The 11,780-nt window shown below is 41.8% G+C and overlaps 1 protein-coding gene across 5 annotated transcripts in view; it reads left to right on the top strand.

Annotated features, from left to right (window-relative positions):
- LOC114843239 (phosphatidylinositol-3-phosphatase SAC1-B) overlaps nt 1–11,780 on the top strand; it is an 89,912-nt gene that overhangs the window by 54,597 nt on the left and 23,535 nt on the right. The gene's annotated exons all lie outside the window — the stretch shown is intronic.

Raw genomic sequence — 11,780 nt, 5'->3', positions numbered from 1 at the left:
TCTCATCTAAGGCTCCGTTCGTTTGGTCGGCAACCGCGAAGGGAGCCTTTGAGCTACTGAAGTCCCGATTTACGTCTGCACCCATCCTCTGTCTCCCTGATCCTCAGAGGCAATTCATAGTGGAGACGGACGCCTCCAGCACCGGAGTGGGGGCCGTGCTGTCACAACGCAGCGAACAGGATGGTAAGGTGCATCCATGTGCATTCTTCTCCCGCAAACTGAACTGCGCAGAGAGGAACTATGACGTAGGCAACCGGGAGCTGCTAGCAGTTAAGCTGGCGTTGGAGGAGTGGAGACATTGGTTGGAGGGGGCAGAACAACCTTTTATGGTTTGGACGGACCACAGGAACCTGGAATATATCAAGACGGCCAGGCGGCTTAACGCGAGACAGTCCAGGTGGGCTTTGTTTTTTGCTCGGTTCAATTTCACCCTATCGTATAGGCCCGGCTCCCAAAACGGGAAGCCGGATGCTTTGTCTCTGAAGTTTGAGGAGGTCACAGAGGAGGAGCCGAGAGCAGAGGAGGACCGTATCCTGCGCCCGCTGACAGTGGCCGCGGTTACCTGGGACCTTGAGACGAGGGTGAGATCCTACAAACACTCGGTGCCCATTCCTGCTGGCTGTCCTCCTCGTTGCTTGTTTGTTCCGCCTCCTCTGCGCACCCAGGTTCTACGCTGGGGCCATGATTCGCGGCTGGCATGTCATCCGGGGGGGTCCCGGACGCTGGCGCTGGTCTTGCAGCGTTACTGGTGGCCTTCAATGAGACTGGACGTTCGACGTTATGTGGCAGCGTGCGGCGTGTGCGCGAGGAACAAGACGCCACATCGCGCACCCGCAGGGTTGTTGCGTCCACTGCCAGTGCCGTACCGGCCGTGGTCACACATCTCAATTGTCTTTGTGTCAGGTTTGCCACCGTCTGAGGGTAAGACCGCCATACTTACCATTGTGGATTGCTTCTCCAAGCTCATCCACCTCGTTCCTCTGAACAAGTTGCCCACGGCCAAGGAGACGGCGGAGCTACTAATTGTCCATGTGTTCCGTGTACATGGCATTCCAGAGGACATTCTGTCTGATCGCGGTCCGCAGTTTGTCGCAGCTGTTTGGCGGGATTTTTGTGCAGCGCTGGGTGTCTCCGCCAGCTTGTCATCTGGTTTCCATCCTCAAACCAACGGACAGACAGAGCGCAAGAATCAGGACGTGGAGACTATGCTGCAGTGTATGTCGTCCACCAGGCCGGCGTCTTGGGTCCGGCAGCTTCCTTGGGTCGAATACGCTCACAATACTCTTCCTTCCCAGGTGCTGGGATGTTCCCCTTTTGAGGCTGGCTATGGCTATCAGCCCCCGTTGTTTCCTTCTCAGCAGGTCCAGGGGCTGGACGGGTCGGTGGGAGCCTTCATCCGGCGGTGCAAGGTGTTATGGTGGACTCTCAGTTTGCATCTGGCTTCCTGTATGACGGTTGGTTTTGTGTTTAGTTTGGATCGTGAACAGCCCTGTTATTCCTATTTTGTCTACTCAGTGCAGCGACCTATTGTGTCCTAGTTTTGTTTGGTAGTGGCTTCTGTTTTGTATTATTCCTCTGCCTAGTTTGTTTGGTCCTGCTTCGCAGCGCGCCTCAGTTTAGTTTATGCACCTTTTGCCTACTCTGTAGTGACCCTTGGTTTTGTGTAGTATAATAAATATATCGTTTTGTATTGTATATCTGCTTTTGGGTTCTGCCCTGTCTGGTCTTGGTGTTTGTAACAGAACAAGAGATTAGTATTTTGTAATTCAAAGGGTTTCTGCAGCTTAAAGTTTGTGGAAATAGTTAAAGCTGAAAGAAGACAAAGCTGAAGAGGATTTGAAAAGTTATTTCCATTCATTTCAATGAGAAAAATGACTGAAGAAAGCTCAATAACTTGAAAAATATGAAACATATGAATGTCCATGATGGATGTCAGTTTAGCCAGGACCTTTCTCTCACCCACCTCCTGCACCGTGTCCAGAGTGCAGCCCAGGACAGAGCTGGACTTCTTGATGATCCTGTCCAGTCTCTTCCTGTCCCTCACTATGATGCTGCTGTTCCAGCAGACCACACCATACAGGATGGCCGATGCCACCACAGAGTCATAGAAGGTCTTCAGGAGTGCCCCCCTCACTCCAAAAGACCGCAGTCTCCTCAGCAGGTAGAGTCTGCTCTGACCCTTCCTGTACAGTGCATCCGTGTTATGAGTCCAGTCCAGTTTATTGTTCAGATGCACACCCAGGTACTTGTAAGAGTCCACTCTCTCAATGTCCCTTCCCTGGATGTGCATCGTTGGGATGACAGCAGACTGTTGAGTCTGAGTGAGTCCTCTGTACTCTGCATCGTCATCATCGGTGATCAGTCCGACGATTGCAGAGTCATCAGAGAACTTCTGCAGAACACAGCTGTCCGTGTTGTGTCTGAAGTCTGACGTGTAGAGGGTGAAGAGGAAGGGGGCCAGTACAGTCCCCTGTGAGGAGGAGTGTCAGACACACAGTCCCTGGCTCTCACAAACTGAGGCCTGTTTGTGAGATAGTCCATAATCCACTCCATCAGATAAAGGTCCACACCAGCCTCCCCCAGTTTGTGTTTTAGAAGCACCGGCTGGATGGTGTTGAAGGCACTGGAGAAGTCAAAGAACATGATCCTCACAGTGCTGCCGGGTTTCTCTGGGTGAGAAAGAGCTTGATGTAGGAGGAAGATGACGCCGTCGTCTACTCCTATGCCGTGTCGGTAGGCAAACTGCAGCGGGTCCAGGTAGGTTCCCATCGTATAGCGGAGGTGACCCAGGACCAGTCTCTCCTGTGTCTTCATCAGGTGTGATGTCAGAGCCACTGGTCTGAAGCTGCTGGGGTCTTTGGCGTGCGGTGTCTTGGGCACTGGTACCACGCAGGAGGTCTTCCAGAGCTGTGGTACCACCCTCAGCTTGAGGCTCAGGTTAAAGACATGCTCCATAACTCCACACAGTTCGCCTGCACAGGACTTTAGGAGTCTGGAGCTGATGCCGTCTGGTCCAGCTGCTTTCCTGGCCTTGATCTTCCTGAGCTCACTTCTTACCTGGGTGCTGGAGAAGGATAGGGGTTAGGGAGTATCTCAGTGTGGTGTGAAGTGAGGGGGTGTTGTTGGGATGAGTCACCAGTCGTCAGGGCTGAGGGTAGAGGGCTTTGTGTAAAGGTGTGAAGGGCTGTGGGGGCTGGTGCTTGGTCAAACCTATTAAAGTATGAGTTCAGCTCGTTGATCCAGCTCAGTTCCCCCTCAGCCTGTGGGTGTGGAGTTTTGAAGCCAGAGATGGTTTTCAGGATTCTCCACAAGTCACTGACTGCTTCAGCTGCTCCTCCATCTCCCTCCTGTAGTTGTCCTTCCCCTCACGGATCTTCCTCCTTCTGCACCCTCCTCAGCTCCTCCCTGTCCCCTGATTTAAATGATTTAATAAATCCCCTGATTTAAAAGCAGATGTATTTTTATATTTCTTTAGTATAATAAAACATTCATAATATAGCTGAAAGTTGCTGATGCATTAAAAATATAACTCAATTTATCTTGAGTTATATATGAGGGAGGAAGGTATGGTATTTATCATACTGTAAAAAAAATCTAATTAACTATTTGTAATTAACCAGTTGAAACATTACTGAAACTAGCTGATGAGTTGAATCTATAGCTGATTGGATCTACAAAGCAAAAGGTGCAGAGCTGAATGTGCCAATAAAAAGCAAAAGCAGTTTGATTTCTTTTTAAAAAAAGAACACATGTTGCCCTTTAAATCACTCCTTCAACTTTGCTTCAAAGTCTTGTTCTAAACAGGTATCAAACCAGGATTGCCAGGATCGGAGCAAGGCTTCTTAACCACTCCGCCACACTAGTTGTAAGATGACAAAGCTAAAGAGCCATCTAAGCTTTAATAATATCAAGATGCTCAAAAAATTTTTATTGAACAAAACTGCTTTTTAAAACAGATTTTAAGGTGCAAACATGAAGAGTCTAATGCAAAAGTCATGTACCAATCATTGTAAGGGTCACTCCTTCTTACCAGTTTCTTTTAGGGTTCTGTTAATGTGCATTACCCTACATGCTGAAGGCTTTAGTATTGCGTTTCCTTCTCAAGAGAAGCTTAAGCATTTTAAAGAATAGTTAAAAGTGGTGATTACAAATAAAGTATAGCTAAATTGCTTTATCTAAAAAGAGAACAAAAATCAACAGGCATCAGAAAATGTAACACCACCATATTCTCACAAAACAATGGAAAAATTCAAAATGGAATTGTCACAAGTTGCAGCTCACTAAAGTGGACTTGCAAAAACATCAAAACTTCAACATGAATCATTGGAATTGTCACTTGTTTTCACACAAGTTTCTGTTAGGGTGCCACAGTTGTTCACAATTTACTAACAATAATGCATTGCGATACAATTTGCATTTGTATAAATTTGCCTTAATACAGTGAATGCTTCCAGCATTATTATTTTTCTCATTCATATGTTTCAGATTTTTTAGGGTTATTAAGCTTTTTCCAACTATTTTTTTCCATTGAAATGAATGGAAACAACTTTTCAAATCCCTTTCAGCTTTGTCTTCATTCAGGCCTTAATTACGTCCACATACTTTAAGCTATAGACACCATTTGAACTACAAAATAATCATCAATAATCACTACTACAACTTTTAATCTCTTTTTTTAGCTTTTTAATTTATTTAATACTTTGAGTAATAGCAGTTTAAGCATAGGGTGGTTTTTGAGGAATTCTCAGCTTTCCATTAGTGTGAGCTAGAGTGCGTGACGTCACAGCTAGGTAGCTAGCTATGTGAGGAAACGTTTTTTTTAAGACAGAGCTTTTCTCTTTAACTAGTCACTACAACCACAGTTTTCACTCTATGAACATATTTATTTCACTTAGTCGTAGTCATACTTGTCTTCTTTCTAATAATGTGCCTGGTTAAGCCCTCAGATCTACACTTTAGAATTAGAATCTTTAAATCGTGACTGTGGCCAGAATTTTCATTCTTCAATACCAGAATGAAAAATGAAAATACCAGTTACTCATTGAAGTATGAATTTATAAAGTGAAGTTATTTTTGTGATAACCCTTATGGTTTTGTTGTAACAAGCCTGTTAAGCAGGGGTTGAAATCAGCTTCACTACAGTTTATTGAGCTGATATGTGCAGTTTCCTGCCTTTGGAGAACTGTCTCCCAAGGCTGCAGTAGAAGAATGATTGAGCTGCAGGTGTACATATTCAGCTTTTTTTATACTACCTGTTCTTTTATATAATTATATTTAGCTATACTTGCTAGAGCTAAATGCTAAAGCTATACTAGCTTTTTTAAGTAATGAATTTAGCAATATATGCAACTTTCTTAGCACAATGCCTTGTGCACACTAACAGAAACTGGTGTAAATAGGACAGGATAGTGACCCTTGAAATGATTGGTGAATGACTTTTGCATTGGACTTTTTAAATCTTTAATATTTAAATCAGAATTGCATCTTAAAATCAAATTAAAGATATAATAATTGACGTGATTTTGTATTAAAAAATTCACATTTGCTTTGGGTTTACATCTTTGAGACTATTGCTAAAAAATATATATATATTAACTACTAAACATTTGTCCCCATCCAGAGAAATAATAACTTATTATCAATAACTTAAAGAATTGTAATAATATGCAAATGTAATTATTCTTTTAATTTAAATCAAACTGCTTTTGCTTTTTTATGCACATTTAGCTCAGTAATGATTTAACTGATATATTATAAAATATAAATATGTTACAGTATAATAAATACCCACACTCCCTCCCTCAAAATCTTTACACAATAAAAGCAGTCCAATTCGATTAGATTTATTATTGGATAGTTACTGACACTATTTCAACTTCAGCAATTGAGCACAAACATCCTCCAAATCCTTTCAATATTAAACACATATAGACCGTTTAAATAACAAAACGTCCAGCTTTTTGAGGAGATGTGTGCTATAATTTTTCTTATTTATATCCTTTATACTTTTGAAAATATGAAGCTTTTTTAGTTCCCTATTGAAATGATTATATAGATTCTGGGCTGCCTATATTTAGCAGTACTTTCAATGTTTGAACCACATTCGCTAGGTTTCAGTAATTCTCGAGAAAGTTTAAGTTTTTCTTTTAGTATGTATTATGCAGCTAAGAATGCTGAGGAAAGCTGCTACTGTGGCTGAGTGGTTATGGATGCTTGACTCTAAATTTATACGCCATAGTTCAATTCCTGCATGGGTTGTGTCTTTTATCAAGTATCAAATAAAAGGTTTACAGAATGATGAGCATGTATGAAAAACTACCAAATCTTTATTTTAATATTCAACTGTTTCTGCTTTGTTGGTCAAGGAAACATTCACTGTGCATTTTCTTCTGGAAATGCTTTTTCTAGTGTTAGCATTGATACTTCCTTTCAACACCCTTTCTGTGATTTATGGTACCCAACTCCTCTCACATGCTTTTAGCTACAGACACAGTTCAAATTTTAACATGTCCAGTTTTCGAAGGAGAGGTGTGCTATTATTTTTCTTAGTCATGTTTTTTATACCTTTTGAAATGTGAAGCTTTTTAATTTCCCACTTAAAATTAATGGGATCTTCACCATTACCACTAGGATATGTAACGCAGACATGTCAGCTCATTCCAGCAAATACTTTGGCTAAGTGATTAAACTCATTGACTCTGAAACCTAGAGTCTCAAGTTCAAATCCCAGTTAGGGCAACAGCAAAATATCAAGCCAACGTGAGTTATATTTTTAATGCATTAGCAACTTTCAGCTATATTATAAGTGTTTTATTATACTAAAGAACTATAGCAATATCATTTCAGCTATTTTCAGCCATTCTTCAGCAATACATTCAGCAGGGAAGCAGTCACTGTGCATTTTCCTATGAAAATGCTTTTTATAGTTTATATAAATGTTTAAAAGTATTAACATAAATAAGATAGTGGCAACTAAACAAAAAGCAGAATGTTGCAACACTTTGAATGAATGCTCTGACGTAAATGTTGTAAAAAAGCTTGTAACGCTAACTCATATATCAATACTTGCAAGAATAACTCATTCACACACTGTTGGTGCATTAACTATAAGACATTGCACATTCCTCCATTCATTTCAATGGAGCAAAACGGTTGGAAAAAGCTTAATAACTTGAACAATATAAAACATATGAATGAGAAAAATAAAAGCCTGCACGTCTTTAAAAGCTGCACGTTTTGATATTTGAACAGTTTCTATAGCTGAAAGTATGCGGGACTAGTTAGATGCAGACGGAAGAACTATAAGAACAAAGATTAGGAAAACAATACAGTGAATGCTGGAAGCAGGGCGGCACGGTGGTGCAGCGGGTAGCACTGTCACCTCACAGCGAAAGGGGCCTGAGTTCCTGGGGTGGCCCGGGTGCCTTTCTGTGTAAAGATCTGTTTTGCATATATTCATAATACTTTACTGTTGCCTTAATTGGGACTTGAACCCGAGTATTCTGGGTTGGAGTTAGACCCTGAACTGCTGCTGTTTTTGTGTTGGTCTGTTATTCCTTTCTGTTTTTTGTGTCGGTCATCTTGTAGATAGTGCACTTGGTAAACACAGGTCTCCAAATGCTCGTTCTGCTTTTGCTCCAACAATATTTCACCAACTTGCTCTCTCAATTCCAACCTACTCTCCCCCCAGCTGGTGTTTGGCCGGCATTCTTAAAGTCCAGGCCTCTCTCTTCTACCGGGCAGAGCAGACATAGAAACACTACACTATTCCCCAACATTCCAAAATAATCCCCCACGTATAATGCACACAAAATCCACAACATCAATAACAATCAGGGCCAAACAATAATAAGCAACAGTGGTTTCATCAGACCCGCACGCCATACCGACTCGTCGCCGTCATAAGCAACCACTATTAATTAGCTCTGTTTTGTCAGCACGACGCGGAAGTCCAACTACCCCTGAGACATACAAGTACTAACAAACATAACGCGGACCAATTCTAAGGAACCCCTATATATGTGGTGTGTGAGGCTGTGTATGAGAGCCTGGGAAGGTATGGCGTGAGGTAAGCTAGAAGGTGGGTGACTGTCCAGTGCCAGCGTGACGACGTGTGCACCCACTATCGGCGGATAACAGCTGATTGGGACGTGGGTGCGTACAGTCGTAGCACTTCAAAGCGACCACCTTTTTCAATGCAGTACGGTCGTGTCGCCACCACGCAACGGATATGCCAACTAAGGATTTTTAATCCTGCAGCAAGCTGAAAAAAATCAGGGTGTTAGTCTCGTTTTAACCACCAGGTGGCGCAAAGATGTGAGGTCCGACTGTTCATTTCTATCTGTGTCTGAACATTAAGCACAAAAAATGATGTCATGTTATTGTATCATTAAATGTAGAGTAGTTCATTTTTATTATAGATTATTATGCGTTTTTGCTCGCTAGTGTGGACTAGTGTTTGTTGTCAATTTCCGAAGCTGCTGATGTCTTTACACAGTTCCCAGGCCAGCCGAGAGACATAGTCCCTCCTCCAGCCAATCCAATAGGACAATATAGGTATAATAACATAAAATAGGAATCTATATTTATTCCTCAATCTGTGTTATAAATGTATTTTATATTTATCTTTGTACTTGTCTTCTGGTTTGTTGGTCATGAAGAAAAAATACAAAACAAACTGGATTTTCGTTTCTCTTGATATGACCAACAAACGGAATTCAAGTGTTGTTGTTTTTTTCCAAAACAAGGCACGGACTTGGATTTAAAGCTGATTTTTCGTTTTGAGAAAAAAGCAAAAACGAAAAAATATGTCGTTCGCTTGTTATAGCAGCTTTTAGGTTGGTGGAGAAACCAAACTCTTAAAATTTACTCAGACCGCAATGACCTATAGTTTGCTCTGACTCTGAATAAAACGTAAGAGCCCAAATGACAGATCATGTGTCCAGGTAGAGCTTAACCAGAAATGTATGCATGCAGGCAACGAGAAAATCAGGGAAGTGGCGTCACCGTCTGAAGCAGAGAGTGATGTGACGTTCTGTCTTTATAAAGTATGTCCTCGTTTTCCATTTTTTTCCTCAAAACGAGAAAACGGGAAACGGCTTTAAATCCATTTATTTGTCTGGTTTTGAAAAAACTGTTTTCAGCTTGTTTATTCGTTTTTAACACAATGTTTTGAATAAATGCCGTTTACGTGTAAGAGTACGTGTACGAGTAGTGTACGTTCTAACAGTTTGATTCCCCCCTCGAGAATAAAAGCTGGGAAAACAAGAAAATGAGTCGTTTTGGAACGTTTTAGAACCGGAGGACCTTTTAATGTGTCTGTACACGCAAGAAAGTGAGACTCTTATTTTGAAACACAGTACAACGACGACAGGAAGCCGGTGCTGATGGGCAACTTAAGTAATGGATTTATATTTTGCTTTCCAGACAACATTAGCTGAAATCAAGCCGTTTTCTGGTTAAGTTGTCCAGAAAATAAAATACAAAGAACATCCGTTTCCTCGTTCCAAAACAAAAAAAACTGACGGGTCAAGACTGTTAAACAATAACTAACCATTACACTACCAAGGCATTGTCACATTACTCTACGTGGGCCCATATAACATGGTCTTAGCACGGCGTCACAGGGGCCAGTGTGGGGGCTGATCGCCACCTATAGGTCAAAAAGATGTAACACACGCTCCAACGCGGTAAAAACAAGGTGATACCGTGCTGAAAATGAAAACTGATTGCCGTAAAGGCTGACACTTTTAAGTGCTACCACTGTATGTGCTCCGACAGGCCCGCTGCTCTTTCAGCAGGAGGGACAATCTGGTGGTTTATCATACATAACAATAGGCCTTTCAGACAGAACGACTAAGTGACAGTTCTTTGTTTAACTGAAGAGCCAGTTCTTTACAGGTGTGAAGTATAACCTTTTGTATAAGGAGTATAATGTGAACCCTGTGTGACTGAAGCTTCCTGCACTTCTGGTACTCTAAGAACAGAATTCCAGACACCATTACCCAACTTTTAGAGTCTGTGGAATGTTTGTTTTTGCTTTTGATTTGTATGCAAGTAGTTTAATAAGCACAAATAAGAGATCCAAGAGGTTTACTGATGTTGGACTAGAGGGTGTTTTATTCATTTTTCAGTATTATCAGCACACACACAAAGTGTGCTCTTTGTTTCACTTATGGTGGCGTTAACATCACAGCTATAGGTTGATTTACTGTGTAAAATTTAAATTATATGTGTTTCTTGTTTGTGAACTGGTTACCCTAAAAATTATTGAGCCATCACCTCAGATTGTGGTCATGTCTGTTTGTAAAAGGTGATTGAAATGAAAAGCTGAACTAAAGGAATATGAGCTGAGATAACTCTCCTAACACACATATACGTATTCAGATGTCTGTTTATTACTGGATGAGGTGGATAGCACATATTCTGATTTCCTGCTGTAACTAGGCCCAGTGTCTGTCCAGACCGACACACATTGCCTTGTGTCTGACTCTTCTTGCTTTGCCAAGAGAGCCCATGTAGGTACTACTGTTGGACTCCAAAGATAAAACCAAGAGCTCTGGCTTTTTATACAACATAAATGAGGACCTCTGTATTTTGTAGTACCTAAAGCGATCCAGTAAACAAAAGGCACCAGAGGCAGAGATCACACCAGGGGTCTCTAGTTGGCTGCTTCTGTGCCTTAACCGCTATTGGCCCTGTGAGGGTGACAGACCCTAAATTCACCTGTACAGCATAATGTTTACAAATCCTTTATTTGATCGCAATGGTGAGCTTGTGTTAAATTTGAGCCATGTCAACTGATTCAGTCTGGAGCAGAAACAAGCTTCTACTGTTTGTGTCCTTCTTAGGGGATCGTTCTTTACACCTACTCACTTTTATGTCTTTTGTCCACGTAACAAGCCGGTTTCTTTGCAAGTGTGAAGTGAAGCCAAACTGGAGGATAATGTGCCTTCAGACTGAATAAGCTTTTGGACTTCGTTGGTTGTCAGTTATTCCTGGCTGGTTGGGGGCATTAACAAGGCGGCTACGCATTAAGTACATCACAGTGGGGGGTTGTGACTGGTGCACGGGGGCTTAGTGGAATGGTGTCTAGGTCATACAAATGTCATGCAGAGATCAGCCAGAATTCATGCAGAGCGAGGCCTGCAAAATTTGACGCTCCATCTGTAACTGCTAACAGCACCTCTCTAAACAGCACCATCCATACTATTTTAAGAACTAAAAAATCCTAAATGTTGTTGAAAGATCTATATTATAGATGTATAATGGTGATATATTAAACATATAACTCAATTTCTGTGAAGGAGACCTATATATTTAGATATCAGACAGGAATTGAACTCAGGTCTCTCACGCAGGAGTGAAGGATTTATGCCAGACCGAAGCTGAGAGAGGACAAACCTTTAGACGGGGTATAGGGTAGACAGGGAAACAGTGTTGTAAAGTCTTAAAGGTATTTACATTATACTACTGTGCAAAGGTTCTTATATGTTTACATGCTTTTAAAAAAATTTAACTTATCATACATATCTTGCTATTGCCATAATTGGGATTTGAACCAGAGACTCCAGGCTTCAAAGTAAAGGATTTCAACCACTCAGCGACCCCACCTTCGCCACTCACAAGTCTCCTACTCAGAAACCGGATGGTTTTCTTCGTCCTCTTCCTGTACCAAATCGACCCTGGTCCCACATGTTGCCGGACTTCCTCCTTTCAGGGGTAACACAGTGGTAATGACCGTCAGTCACAGGTTCTCTCGCCTAACCCACTTTATTCCA

Source organism: Betta splendens, chromosome 16, assembly GCF_900634795.4.
Source record: "Betta splendens chromosome 16, fBetSpl5.4, whole genome shotgun sequence".
Taxonomy (NCBI): domain Eukaryota; kingdom Metazoa; phylum Chordata; class Actinopteri; order Anabantiformes; family Osphronemidae; genus Betta; species Betta splendens.
This window is presented reverse-complemented; position numbering and strand designations above follow the sequence as displayed.